This window comes from Oryx dammah, unplaced genomic scaffold (genome assembly GCF_014754425.2).
Source record: "Oryx dammah isolate SB20612 unplaced genomic scaffold, SCBI_Odam_1.1 HiC_scaffold_17, whole genome shotgun sequence".
Lineage (NCBI taxonomy): Eukaryota > Metazoa > Chordata > Mammalia > Artiodactyla > Bovidae > Oryx > Oryx dammah.
This window is the reverse complement of record NW_024070201.1, coordinates 39,858,700-39,873,817: the sequence shown is the minus strand read 5'-3', so window position 1 is coordinate 39,873,817 and position 15,118 is coordinate 39,858,700. Positions and strand designations below refer to the sequence as shown.

The 15,118-nt window shown below is 47.5% G+C and overlaps 1 protein-coding gene across 12 annotated transcripts in view; it reads left to right on the top strand.

Annotated features, from left to right (window-relative positions):
- MICAL2 (microtubule associated monooxygenase, calponin and LIM domain containing 2) overlaps nucleotides 1-15,118 on the top strand; it is a 154,981-nt gene that overhangs the window by 16,702 nt on the left and 123,161 nt on the right. For all 12 annotated transcript variants that reach the window (XM_040258362.1, XM_040258364.1, XM_040258361.1 and 9 more), the window contains exon 2: nucleotides 13,281-13,351. The gene's annotated coding sequence lies outside the window, so the exon portion shown is untranslated. The remainder of the gene's footprint in view (nucleotides 1-13,280; nucleotides 13,352-15,118) is intronic.

Genomic DNA, 15,118 nt, shown 5'->3' with positions numbered 1-15,118 from the left:
CAGCCTTCACTCCTCACACACGAGTCCTCTAGAATATTCCCTCAGCCTTCACTCCTCACACACCTATCCTCCAGAGTATTCCCTCAGCCTTCACTCCTCACACACCTATCCTCCAGAGTATTCTCTCAGCCCTCTCTCCTCACACCCTGGTCCTCTAGAATATTCCCCCAGCCCTCGCTCCTCACACATCTGTCCTCTGGAGTATTCCCTCAGCCCTCTCTCCTTGCGCGCATGTCCTCCAGAATGTCTTTTTGTTTCATGGGCCTTTCACGTAGACTCACCTCTTTTTGTGTAGAGATCCTCTGTCTCGCTGTCCTAGTACAAGTTCATTCCTTTAAAAGATAAAAGCTAGGCATAGGGATGTGTGTAGTCTGCCCCCGGTAAGAAAGAATACATATTTCTGTTTGCGTGTATGTACATAAACGCCATCAGTAATGGGATACAAGCCTCTGATAACCATAGTTACTGGTTTCAGAACAGGGACAGACTGGGTTAATGTGACGGGAGTAGGAGAGGCACATTTCCTGGATACATCTGTACTCTTTGAACCCAGTGAAGTGTTTGCCATTCAAAATTTTAAAAAGCATAGATAATCTGGGAGTCCTGATTGGCGAGCTGTAGATAGAGGATGACAGCTGGTTGAGTTGGCATGCTGCCTTCTGCTCCCAGGTGTGCCTGCTTCCTTAGGTGTGATCGGGCTGGTCACAGCTCACTAACTCACAGCGAGGACACCAGGAGACCCTTCCCTGGATACGGCTTGGGTCCAGCACAGAGAGATTCTGCAGCACAGAGGGCCCCCTCCATTCCTCCCTGATTCTCATCTCTCCAAGCTCAGAAGTAGATTGAGATTCTTCTGCCTTTTGTTCTAATCTCAGTTGACATTTTTCTGCCTTTTGTTCTAATCTCAGTTTACTTAGAGCAGGTACTCAGAAGGTGCACCTGGGCCTCAAGTGTTGGTTTTCTGCAGTAAGTCACCTAAAACATCATGTTTTGTTTTATTTATTTTTAAATTTAATTTTACTATGTATTTTTTGTTTTGTTTGGTTTTCTCCTCTGTTATTTGAGGAACTTGAAACACTTTGAATGTCTGGGTTTGCCTGGAACAACCATGTCCTCTCCTTTGCCATTTCTTTCCTGGACATCCTCATCTGCCTAGTGCATGGGTGTGTGTGATTAGAAAGTGTCTGATACCCTTTGAGAACACAAGCGCCTGACTGGGTTTGCAGATAACCAAGGTCAGAGCAGACCCTGAAGAAAGAAATCAGGGCCTTGGGAGAAGCTAGTCCAGGTACCTATAACTGAGGAAGTGACCTGATTGGTACAGTGACTTGCTTATGTTGGGCAGGTAATTGAAAAGCATACATTTAGCACCTACTGTGTGCCCCAGGCCCTGTGCCATGTGGATGACAATATGGTGAAGGCCCAGCCTCTCCTCCCAAAGCCTTCACAGTATTCTTGGGAAAACAAGACACACATGTTTTGTTTTGTTTTTTAAATGAACAGATTTTGGTGACAGTTCAGCTCAGTCATAGCAGGCAAGTGACAAAGTAGTTCATGACTAATTTCCATGTGACTGGTGGAAACAGCAGTGGGTGTGGGGGAGTGTTTTCTGGAGGCTGGAGAGGGCCTGGAAAGCTTCCTGGAGGAGGTGGATGCAGGGGCAGCTGCATTTGGTATTATCTTCAAGAGTAGGTAATGTACAGATGGATAGTGGGAGGAAGATGAGAGCATCTCTAGTGGTGTCCAGGAGGGGAATCGCCTGGCTTGAAGGTGGGACTCAGAGATGAGGCTGGCAGAGGAGTTTAGTATGGATGCTGACTGCTTTCAGTATGATGGATAGAGAGAAGGTGTGTGTGCATGTAAAAGTTCAGAAAAGGAATGGGAGGATGAGGGCCCAGGGTCTTACCGGGAACTCTTGTAAATCCTGGGAAGACTTTGGCCTTTAGACATTTTAATCGAGGCATCTCTCATGTGTCTTCCAGAAATGTTCTCAGGAGCAAAGAGGAGTCCAGAAACATTAGCCATACCCCCACCATTGTTTTGTTTGGACACTTGCTTCTTAGAGGCATTTTAAATGTTTATTCATTCAGCAGCTATTTATGAGTTCTTGTTATTATTTAGTCGCTAAGTCATGTCCAACTCTTTGCAATGCCAGGGACTGTAGCCCACCAGGTTCCTCTGTCCCTGGGATTTTCCATGCTAGAATACTGGAGTGGGTTGCCATCCCCTCTTCCAGGAGATCTTCCCAACCCAGGGTCAAACTCATGTCTCTTGTGTTGGTAGGCAGATTCTTTACCACTAGCCACCAGGGAAGCGCTTATGGAGTTCTTACTCTGCCAGAAACAGTTCTAAGTGCTGCAGTTACAGCAGGGAAAAATAAAGAAGGTAAAATCCCTTGCCATATGGGACTTCTATTCTAGGAGGGAAAGAGAGACAGTAAAGACTTAAAATGTGTGAGGCCAGGTGATGAGAGGTGGTTGAAGAACACTAAAGCAGGCAGGAAGCGAGGGTGTGTTGGGTGCAGGTGGAGGGAAGCAGTCGGGAGTGCTGTAAGTTTAAATAGAGTGGTCAGGAAAAGCCTTGCTGACTCGCCCTGTTCTGGGACTTATAAGCCAGCAAGTGAGAAGTCTGGGGCCAAAGAGAAGGAGACTACTCTAGACAGATCTTGTTGGGACCCTGAGTCCTTTATTGATCCTCTTCAACCCACTGGGGTCTTCAGTTCTAGGTGGCAGGGAGCCTTACAGTGTTCTTGAGTAGAGGAGTATACGGGAAGACGTTCCCAGTGGTTTTGTAGAGGATAGGGTATAGGGGACTGAGGCAGAGAGGCTGGTTGAGAGGCTGATTCCAGAAGAGGACCAGGGCCTAACACAGCCCATTGGTTTGACATTTCCTGCCTAGGAGTGGTGGGGCAGAGCTAGGGAGCAAGCCGTGGCACTGGGGTGAGGGTGAGAGTGGACACTGGCAGAAGAGGGATGATGACAGGGCTCAAGTTGTGGGGGGTGATGCCAATCCCCGAAGCTCTTAGAATGTGAGACTTACACATTCTTGCTGTGACTTTTCTTTCATTATTTTAGTATAGTAGAATGTTAAGAATCCTTTGGGCAAGTTATTTAACCTTTTTGTGCCTCAAGCTCCATGTCTATAAAACAGTACCTGGCATATAGAAAGTTTGTATATTACAGTATACCATCTTTACAGTCTATTTCTCTCTCCCCATGTATGAGTAAAATTAATGTGTTGGACATATTCTTTCTGTTGTCCTAAAGCTACACCAATTGAAGAAAGCGATGCTTTTCAGGACTAAATGAGAGAATGCCAGTAATGGATTTAACTTAGTGACAGGTGAATACTAGTTAAAAGTGCTACTGTTACCACCAAATATTGTGGGGGAAAAATGATTTTCCAACGGAAATCCTTTGTTAAGTTGTCTGATTCATCCCAATGTATTAAGCCTATGGTGTGCCAGGTGCTATACTAGACATGTTCCTCCTTTCTTCTTTACAACGACTGCCTGAAATGAGAACTGTTAACCACATCTTATTGATGAAGAAGCTGAGGTTCAGAGAGGCTTACATTTGCCTGAGGTCACACAGCCAAGTAAGAGGCAGAGCCTGAATTCTCAAATTTTTCCCCCTCTGACTACCTTTTACAATAAGCACAAATTACTTCATAAATGAGCCATTATGTAAATGTACATTGATATACAGTTTCTTACGTCAATCTCCCTTGGTATTTGGTGCCCACATGGAGCCTTGGGGAGTACAGAGCTGTGGCCAACTTCCTGAACAGACCAGGGCAGCATCAGAATGGAGGCCTTGGCCCAGCATTCAGAGCTGCCCAGGAGCAGGAGAGGCCATGAGTGAGTCGGTGCCCTCCCTCAATGACTCATCCCTGCAGGCCTTATCAGAGCCTTTCAGCTGCAGAGAGTCTCTGAGATCTGTCTATGTTGACTACGCCCCTTGTGTGCTAGAGGAGCAGTCTGATGGGTTCAGATTCCAGTTCTACAATTTACCAGCTGCATGAGGCCAAGAAAGAAGTGAATCGCTTTGTGCTTCAGTTTTATCATCCGTGAACCAGTTCATAGGCTTTTTATGAGAAATAAATGAGGTGGGCCATGTAAATACTTAGAGGTGCCTGGCCCATAGCAAGCACTCACAAAGAAAATATTATGCTAATAATTATTATAATATTATTTTTAAAAGCCTCCAAAACTCTGAGGCCAGAATGAAATGTCTCATCCTCTCCACACAATCCGTCCAGTAACATGTGTTTGCTTTGCCTTATTGTAAAAATGTGTTTGGAGCTTTCCCCTTACCAGACAGTGAGTGCATGGGACCAGGAAACAGGTCTCAGTCAATGTTTTTGACAACCCTGAAGACATGTGCCTTGTCTAGAAGGTTTGCCAAATAAAATGGATTCCCAGTTTCCCATTTCCCTCGCAGTCAAGTATTTTACTTGAAGCCCCCGCCTGCCAAGACTGTGGGAAATGTCTGCCATTTCTAAGGGCACTTTACAGTTTGCTCATTCTTCACAGTCGTCCTTGTACGGTCATTGGTTATTCTCTCTATTTAATAGATAAGGAGACCGTGACTCCTCAGAGTTAAAGTAATTTACCCACAGACTGGCTGGTGGAAGATAATGAATGACACAAGTGCCTCTGCCCATCCCAGGTGCCCCCATCTGGAGACTCAGGAGTTGACCATTCCCACAAAGCCCCTTCCTCATTTCCCCTTCGCACTTCTCTGGAGGAGGGTGGGGTGGAGACTGTGACTAACACACCTTTATCCTCTCCCTCCTCCAGGTCCTGTTATTTCTAAAAAAGCACATGATGATGGCTCGTGCTAAGCCAATGATCACAGTTGCTTAAATCATCTCAGTCCTGTTCTACCTTTTCTGTGGGTCTGAGGCCTCGACTGGGCTTGATCAGGAGCTGAGACAGTGGGAAGGCATTGTAGCTTTCGGCATTTGGAGCAGTGCCTGAGGACAGACACTGAGCTCAGTGCCCAGGCTGGGGGGTCTAGGGGTTGGGGGGAACCTGTACTCAGAAGTGGAGGAGGCTGGCATCACAGCTTGGCCCAGGGGGAAGAGCAGGCACTAGGTGTGGAATTCAGAACCATGTCCAGGGTGCATGGGGCTGCTGGGGGCCAAAGCAGACACTCTTGGAGGCGGGAGGGCACTTCTTTCCAGGAGGTGAACAGGCAAATGGTCTTTTCAGCTAGTTCAGTTCAGTTCAGTCGCTCAGTCGTGTCCAACTCTTTGCAACCCCATGAATCTCAGCACACCAGGCCTCCCTGTCCATCACCAACTCCTGGAGTTCACTCAAACTCGCATCCATCAGTCAGTGATGCCATCCAGCCATCTCATCCTCTGTCGTCCCCTTCTCCTTCTGCCCCCAATCCCTCCCAGCATCAGAGTCTTTTCCAGTGAGTCAACTCTTCACATGAGATGGCCAAAGTACTGGAGTTTCAGCTTCAGCATCATTCCTTCCAAAGAAATCCCAGGGCTGATCTCCTTCAGAATGGACTGGTTGGATCTCCTTGCAGTCCAAAGGACTCTCAAGAGTCTTCTCCAACACCACAGTTCAAAAGCATCAATTCTTCGGCGCTCAGCCTTCTTCACAGTCCAACTCTCACATCCATACATAACTACTGGAAAAACCATAGCCTTGACTAGACGGACATTACTTTGTTGGCAAAAGTAATGTCTCTGCTTTTGAATATGCTATCTAGGTTGGTCATAACTTTTCTTCCAAGGAGTAAGCATCTTTTAATTTCATGGCTGCAGTCACCATCTGCAGTGATTTTCGAGCCCCCCCAAATAAAGTCTGACACTGTTTCCACTGTTTCCCCATCTATTTGCCATGAAGTGATGGGACCAGATGCCATGATCTTTGTTTTCTGAATGTTGAGCTTTAAGCCAACTTTTTCACTCTCCACTTTCACTTTCATCAAGAGGCTTTTTAGTTCCTCTTCACTTTCTGCCATAAGGGTGGTAACATCTGCATATCTGAGGTTATTGATATTTCTCCCGGCAATCTTGATTCTAGCTTGTGCTTCTTCCAGCCCAGCGTTTCTCATGATGTACTTACTAAGGTGAACCTAAATCCTGGGCTCCAGGATGGATTATAATCCAGACTTACCCGACTGTAGGGTTGTTCCTTAAGAAGAAGAATTTATCGTTTTGTCCAGGTTATTGAGAAAGTACCTACCATGTCCTGGGAATACGAAGTCCAGTGAGATGGGATCTCTGCCGTGAAGAGTTACCTGCTACAGCCTGGGACCTGTGCCGCCTTCTCCTTCCTGGGAACCTTAAATGTCAGGGTGGTGGTGATGATACACAGGTGCTTATGCAGTGTTCAGATTCTCAGTGTCCTGGAGCTTGGGCTAGACTCTGGATCTGGCAGGTCATCACAGCAGCATAGGCTGGGAGTTGGCAAAAACGCCTGCTCCTCCAGTTGAGTTTTAAGCCTGCTTTGGGGAAAGAGGGATTATTGGGCCTTTATAATCGTGGTTTTTTTATTCCCTCCGTGATTATTGTGTGACCAAAGGAACAGTCACAGGAATGCCTCTGGAGTGTGGGAGAGAAAAATCCTAGAAAAAACGACCACCAAGATAATGGATCAGGCGCCTGTCCCTTGCTCAGAGCAGTCCCCCTTTCTCTGTTTCTCCAACTTGGTCAAACTCTGCCACCTCTCTGCCTACCTGCCTGGCTCATCCCTGCCTCCAGCTCTTTGCTTTTATGGTCTGCAGTGCTTTCCTTTACTTCTTGGTCTTTCTCCAGCCTCACACTTCAAGGCTAAGATTTAGCCCTGTCTACTTCAGAAAGGTTTCCTAAACTCTCTCAGCCAAAACTCCCCCTCTTTTTTTCCATATGCCTCCCGGGTGGAGAGCCAGCAGCCCCCAGTTTGTCATTTACATGTTATGTAATGTGTTTTGAGCACTTGTCAACAGGGAGCAGAGCAGAGACTGAGACTTTGACGTCTGGTGGGTCTGGGTGTGTGTTCTAGCTATGGTTCTTATGAACTGTGTCATTTGGGGTAGATGGCTTTGATTTCTCTGAGTCTAAGTTTCCTCATCTGAACTTGAGGATGTGCCTGTCTCACAGGCAAGTTGTAAGGATCTGGTGAAATAATCCACACAAAGCACTCAGCACCTGATTCCTGGCTCATAGTGAACGGCTGATACACGGCAGCCTTTGTTAACTATTTGACATGTATTATTTTATTTAATTATTTTATGGATATGCATACAGTGAGGCTCACTTCCAAGCCCAAGTGCCAGCTGTCCCTGAGGTAACACTCTTTCTTCTGCTGCCTCTGCTTCCCAAGTTCAGACCCCCAATCCCTATGCTTTTTGGTATTTTTCACAGTCTTAGCCAGAAAACTTAGCAAATGTTTATTAAATGATTCTTCCTGGCTGATTTGATGGGAACCAGGAGGGCAGGAAATAGGACCCACTCAAGCGTTCCAACCCTTTCAGATGTCTAGCTGATCCAGCTTGTCTACAGGTCCCTGCCAGTATACTGCATACCATTCCAATACCAGACAGGGCATGGTGCCTTATTGCACCCAGTCAGGGAGGAGGGAAACCAATTCATCCCTTGAGGGCAAATCAGTCCACTCCTTTTAATTAATGTATTTATTTTTAAATAGCAGAAAATAAACTTTGAAAAGAATAAGAAAAGTAAGGGAAATACATGCCTGGATAATCCCCCATGACTGGGCAGCCACTGCCTAAACCCAGCTGCTGGAAAGCAAACAGAAAAGCCGGTAGCTGGCAAGTAAGCTCTGGGTGGCCTGTGGCATTGTGAAGTGTGTGTCCTGTGAGGGTCAGTGGGTGAGGGCCCTCAGGAATGGCTTACTGAACTACCCAATACCCGTGGGTGCAACTGGGGCCCTGACAAGGCTGCTGCTCTTCTTGACATTATTGTAGTCAGGATGGTTTTCACATCATCTTAGATCATAGTTTTCAATCCAGCAAACTTTGGAAGCTGCCACTTCCTTCTCCTTTGGTACCAGCTGATGTTTGTGTCTGCATAGTCCTCATGCCAACTGGTTATTTAGTTGACGTCTGTGTAGACCTTGGCATTGAGCTCCCAGGGGCCTGTGGAAGAAGATTGCTGTGCGTGCTGGTTTGTGTGTTCACTCCCCGGCTAACACTGAAGGAGGTGATGGAGGTGACCCGTGCGTTTTGATTCTTTGTTTTTGCTACCAGGCCAGCCGGGGTTTGGTTTTTGCTTTGATTTCTCTAAAACTCTTTAAAACAACATGTGGAGGTGGAGCATCTTTCCCTGGAGGGAGCTAAGTGGGTGCTGTTAGAAGGCCTGGAGGTACAGAAATAGATTCCCTTTGGGTGCTGGCCCAGGAGGTGGCAAGAACATGAGACAAAGTCTTTACTAATAGTGTTCAGCCCATGCTGTGTGTCAGGCACTGTAGCTGTACCTGTGGACTCAGAATCTCTTGAGAAAAGTGACAGAAAAAAGCACACCCCCCCCACCAAAAAAAAATCTCCGTGGGATTCTGACCTGCGTATCCTGTTTAAAGCCCACGGATACATGCCATCTTGTTACCATCACTCTGGAGCTCTTGGAGACTGAAATAACTGATGCTCAGAGAAGGGAAGAGCCAATATGCTGCCTGTCTTGTCAGTGCCTGGAGGTCTGTCTCTGGGTGGGGTGGAGGCTGGTTGTAGATGGGGGGTTGCAGTGTATCCTGTATCCCTTAGCTGGGTCTGAACACAGGTGTGAATGGCAGCAGATAAGCCTGGAGGAAGAGGAGGCCTCAGGCGTAGGGATCAGAGAGTGCTGAGGAGGCAGCATGAAGGGTACCCCACGCAGCAGGCGCTAGCCGTGTGACCTCAGCCAGTTAGTTACTGATCTCTCTAAGCCTCAGCTTCCTCACCTGCAAAATGGATTGGATAAGCATCCAGATCCTAGGGCTGTGTGAAGTTTAGATGCAGTCATATCAGCAAAAGTCATTTAAGGGCTCAGACAAGCTAATTTTTCTTCCCTCACTTGCCCTCTAAAGGGATTGTTTCAAGAAGCTGCCCAGATGTTTTCCTGTATCACTGTGAAGCCAGTAGAAACAAGCTGTCTCCTTTCTCTTCTTTCCTTTTCCTATTGCTCACGGCAAGTGGGACCCACATCTGAGGCTGCGACCCGGGCTATTCCTCTTTTTGGTTCCAGCATCTTCCTCTCCCAGGAAGGGTGTGGGTCCAAGGGTTGTGGGCAGCTCCTGTCACCTCAGTTTGTGGAGATGCCTTGCTGCCCATGTTTGCTTTTTCCTGGCTGCCTGGGTCTCAGTGAGAGTGTGGGTAGGATTTAGTGATGATAAAGCAGCCAGTTGTTGACTGCTGCTATTAGTGGGGATTCTTTGGATTTCAAGTGATAGGAACCCAACTTGAATGAGCTTAAGCAAAATGGAATACACTGGAATGTTCTAGCAGAGGTACAGAAACTCAAAGGAGGCACTGCAGAATCCAACCCCGAGAGAAAACAGGTGATGTCCAGCATCCCCTACTTAGTCTGTTTCGGCAGGAAGCTTCCAGCTGACCCCACACAGCCCTGCATGTGATCCAAGAGGATCAGGCTTTCCCCGGGACTTTTTAGATTGGATTGACCCAGTGTGGAGTGCCTGCATACACTTTATACCTAAGAATGTGGCCAAGAAAGAAAGATACTCTGAACCTATCCTGAGTCCCATGCTTTCCTTTTAGGTTGCTGAGTGAGGGATGGGGTAGAATCTATTATGGGAGCAAAGCAAGAAGAATGCTAGAAATATTAATAATTAAGTATAAGATGAACTTTTATTGAGTGCTTACTTTGAACCAAAAGTTATTCTAAGCTTTTTACGTATGCTGCTGCTGCTAAGTCGCTTCAGTCGTGTCCGACTCTGTGCGACCCCATAGATGGCAGCCCACCAGGCGCCCCTGTCCCTGGGATTCTCCAGGCAAGAACATTGGAGTGGGTTGCCATTTCCTTCTCTAATGCATGAAAGTGGAAAGTGAAAGTGAAGTCGCTCAGTCGTGTCCGACCCTCAGCGACCCCATGGACTGCAGCCTACCAGGCTCCTCCATCCATGGGATTTTATAGAACTCGCTTAATCTTTACAATCAACCCTATTTTATACACCAGGAACCTGAGGCACAGAGAGTTAAAGCAATTTGCTAAGGTCACATAGCTAGCTAGTAGGAGAGCCTGGATTGAACCCAAGCAGAGAACTCCAGAGGTGCTCCTAACTGCCACCTCTGATGCAGACAATACAACAAAATGCAGATGCCATCTCCAAGCATTTATTGTTGTTGTTCAGTTGCAAACTTTGAACTAAACACCAGACTGTGTCCTTTATGGCATAATCTCATTTCATCTTCTGAACAGCCTTTGGAGTAGGTGCTAACATTATCCCCACTTTCAGATAAGAAACAAGCTCATAGAGATTATGTGACTCGCCTAGGGCCACCTGACCAAAGTGACAGAGGTGGGATGGGAATTCAGGTTTACCTGGTGCCAGGGCCTGAGCTGTGCCCACTTTGCTGGGCAGCCTTTGTGTTCAGACACTCTTCTTGCTCTGTTGGGTGCTCCCTGGGTACTTGGGGTGAAGAGCAGTTCTGACTCCGCATCTGGGCCTTCATCCTTTGTCCCCAGAGGTTGGGGTGCGGAGACCTCTGCTTGGCACACACTGCGGAGGGGCTGGCTTTGTGGTTCTGAGCTGATTTTGGTGTGTCTCATACTCACTCACACCGAAGGGTTCTTGAACAAGCCCTCAGTGCATCTAAGCTCTGGATGTCTTCATTCCTCCATTCAGCAAATACTCATGGATTGCCTAGGGGGTGCCAGGCCCTGTTCCAAGTTCTTGAGGTTCCTCAGTGGGACTCTGACTCTATGGAAGTAGGAAGGTCCCCTGAGTCCCTCTCACATCTTTCGGGATCCATGAGGCTACTTAAGCTCACCAGAAACCTTTCCTGCACCACCTAAATCAGGCCCTCCCAGGGGCCTGGAGAATTCATACTTCTTTGTTTGGGATTGGCATGATGGCAAATATGAGAGCAGAGATTGCTTCCTTCCTCACTCTGATTGATGACAAAGGGAAATGTGTCAGGGAGCAAGTGTGGGCCTGGGCTCCAGTCAGCTCCACCATGAGTCCCAAGCCGCGATGGTTGGTGCAGATTGAGACTGGGCCATCCCTCAGTTCTGCCGTCTGTGATGTGTCTGTATCACTGGGTTGCTGGGAGGATTATCTGAAATAGCACAGGCTAACCATCTGTTGTAATGCCTTCCTGTAGGTTAATCCTGTTCCCTCCTCTTAACAATCAGCTAGTTTCATAGGTCTCTAACAATCAGGGCCTCTGGATGAGGGCAGTTATAAGGGATCCTTGATGAGGAAATCACCAATTACGTCAAGTTCTTCCTTTGGCTGATGAGAAAACTGAGGCCCCTCAAGGGGAAAAAAAATGGCCTTCTGATTTAGTGGTGCTAAAGGGAGCTTGAAGTGTGTTTTTTCTGTTGGTCATATGGAGGGTACAAGGTGGCCCTTGGAGTGACTGGATCAAAGTGTGTGCACAGGCCCGTGTGCCCAGGCCTGACTGGTGGTTAGCCCTTGTGGACTGGTCCCAAAATGCCCACTTCCATCCAACCATATAGACAGTCCAAGTAAAACCTCAAAGAGGCCCTGTTTCCTACTGTTGGTCTCAGCACCATCCCACAGGGGAGGGGCTTCCATTCCTGGCATCGGGGGAGTTCCCTGGTTCTCAAACCTGATTTTGAGAACAGTGGAATTCTGCACCAGGGTGTCCTGCTCCTCCACCCACTGAACCCAGAAACTGCAGGGGAATAGAGGAGTGGAGGCCTCCTCCCCCTGACTTCTGGCTAGAGGTGGCAGCACAGAGCCTATAGCTCAGGCTGATAGAATGTGGCCAAGGCAGGCCAGCCTGTTTGTCAGCTGCCAGGGGCTGGAGAGGTGTGGCTTGATAATGTAGATGAAGACAAGGATGATTGCAAATTCTGCCTAGGTGGCTGCCATTGGGTGTGCGGGCCCATCACAGCTGTGCTGGGACATCTCTCACCTCAGCGTGGTGGGAGAGAGACTGAGTACCTGGTCAGCCAGGCCTGGGCTTGACAAGTGCCTTCTGCTTTCCAAGCCTCTACTGACTGTGAGGAGCCACTGAGATAAAGCATGTCTGGTCTCTAACAGTCCTCCTTCCACACATGGCCAGCGCTCAGTAAATGGTAGCTTTTCTCTCATTGATAGTCTGAGGATTTTGAACAGTGAGTCCCAAATCCCAGGCTCTGAATGCAGCCCTTGTGTCCTAGAGAGAATACATATGTGTTTCTGTGGGCATTAGGCCTACCACCTTGCTGAGCAGAGTGCCTATGTCTATGGAGTGTGAGGATTGCCTCTTGTTGGTCTCAACTTTTATATTTTTTTTGCCCTTTTGAGGTAACCTCTTAGAAACTTGGAATTGTAAATCTTTAGAATTTTTGTAATTCTAGGCCTCATTTTCTAAACAGGTGTAGAAGCATTTTCTGTAGAAGAAAGAGGATGTAACCAAATCACTTGGAAGCCAAAATCATAGTGTTTAGGAAACTCAGCCATGATCAGATGGTCCACTTTTATAACTTCTTAGTTTATTCAGCATTTTGGACCCTCTACCTTGGGAAATATGGCAAATTTTACATTGTTGACTTGTTACCAAGTTTTTACAGCATTTCGATTCCTTTCTTCATGTCTTAATCTTAGAAATTCTGACATTTTCTATTTCTACTGAAGCAACTAATAAAGCATTCTTGGGAGTTTCCTGGTGGTCCAGTGGTTAAGAATCTGCCTTCCAATGCAGGAGATGTGGATTTGATTCCTAGTCAAGGAGCTAAGATCCTACATGCTGTGGGGCAACTAAACCCAAGTACCACAGCTAGAGAGCCTCTGCACTGCAACCAAGGACCAGCCCAGCCAAAATTTAAAAGAAAAAAAAAATAGGCATGCTTTTCCAGATCCATCTTATTGTCTCTGCAAGCCTTTGTGTAGAGGTGTGATAAGCTTTAGGATGCCCAGAGAGTGACAGATGAAAGATGATCACAAAAGTGACATAATTCCTTTCTTCACATGAAAAACTTGGAGTGCAAAGAGACATTCACTGTCCATTTGGGACGTTCTCTGTCCCAACTCTTGGGTAAAGTGTTTTACAGGACAAAATATACAGCATGTAGGACCTTTTGGTAGGAAGAAGTTTGGAAGCTGTAATGTAGGATAATTACTTGACATTCATTGTTGCACTTTGTTTTTAAAGGAAGATGGCAACCTGTGCAAAGCTCGTCCTGGGAGGAGCTGACTTCAGTCATCACGATGCCTAAGAATCGAGTAAGTCACAGCAGTCAGTCCTTTTCTGCCTTTGAGTCACTCTTGGAGGTCTGGCTTTGCAAAGGACAGGGATGCTTGCACTCTTCTTTCAAGCCCAAGTGAATGTGACCTCCTCTGAAGAGACAAATAATGCCTGTCTTTGCCTACCATGTCCAAGGCTGCACAGCCCTCTTATGCTATCAGAGAAGGGACGGTGGCAGGTATTGAGACTGAGTTGTGTTTGGGGACATGGAAAACCTGTGTGACGCAGTGGACTTCGGGTGGATGGAATCTCTGTCCCTCTTTCCCTAAGTGATAGCAGCTGCTCAGCTATCCTGACTCCACTCCCAGCTCTGATGCTGTTTCCACCTCCTGCTGGGCCAGGTCTGTGCCAAGAAAAGAATCTGGCCGGGCAGCTTCTGCAGGGAGTGACTTCAGAGCAGGGTAGACCATTTGTCCAAGAGTTGGAAATGTGATCACAGCATCTTCCTCTGCTTGGGTTCCATTCTAAGGAGAGCAAATCTGTTCACAGCTTTCTGTAGATTCAGCAGGTGCATGGAGGCTTAGTGTCCAGAAGGCTCTCTGTAGGTGAACATCAGTAATGACTTGTCTGGTGTCGTTACCCTCGTGAACTGCATAAGAGCCTCCACACTGTTCTGGCTCCACTCTCTTTTCCCCTGCTCTGTCCTCTTCAAGGCTGCCTGTGACCTTCTTCGGGGATGTGTCTGCCCATCCCTCTCTCGATGGCCTTCGAGGCCACCTCTGGTCATTCTCCACACTCATTATCTGCCTCTCGTCTCTGCCCTGGCTCCTGTCCCAACATTCCTGGAAGAGGTCTACATATCGGGGACACACCTTCCCTCTGAGAAGCATCCCTCACTCTCCCAAGCACTGTTGGGGCCGCCTCCTCCTTGCCACTCCTGCAGTACTTTGTTCAGACCTCAGGTGTGTCATCAGCTGAGCTGAGTTTTGTCCAGCTGTCCATCTTCCCTATCAGCTGTAGTAGCCTTGACAGCAAGGACCTGTCCTCCAACATTCCCATCTGAGCTGGGCAGCACCAGGGCTGGGCACGTGACAAGGGGGTGGTACTGTTGACTCAAGTTCAGGTCCTGAGAGTTCTTCAGGGCTTGATGGCTCACGAAGCCCTATCTTCTGTCTTGTGGGGGCCTTGTAACCTGGGAGGGGTTTATTTTACAGACGTGGAGATTGAAGACTGAGCCATCAGACTGTAGGCTGTTAAGGTCCAGGACCCACATCGCCTGTGAACTGGGCTAGTCTGGTTTCTGCAAGCAAAGTTTATAATTAAGAGAGAACCCAAGAGGTTATTTAGAGCAAACCCTTCATTACCTGATAGGGAAACTGAGACCTGGTCTGAGGATATTTTCTCAAGATTACATAACCAACTGCTGTCGAATGGAGAATTGGGAGGCAGGCCCTAGATTTCCAGTCTAGCTTTCTCTCCATGCTCCCTCCTTCCTCCTCTGCCTCCCTTCTGTGTATAGCCATCGGAGAATGTTTGGGGACCATCAATCTATATTTCAGTTCAGTTCAGTCACTCAGTCATGTCCAACTCTTTGCAACCCCATGAACTGCAGCACACCAGGCCTCCCTGTCCATCACCAACTCCCGGAGTTTACCCAAACTCATGTCCATTGAGTCGGTGATGCCATCTAACTCTCATCCAGGAGGGTAAAGAACTTACAGAATACCCAGAGTTAGAGGGAAGGTGGTGGTGATGGTGAAGTGGCTCAGTCCAACTCTTTGTGACCCCATGAACTGTAGCCTACC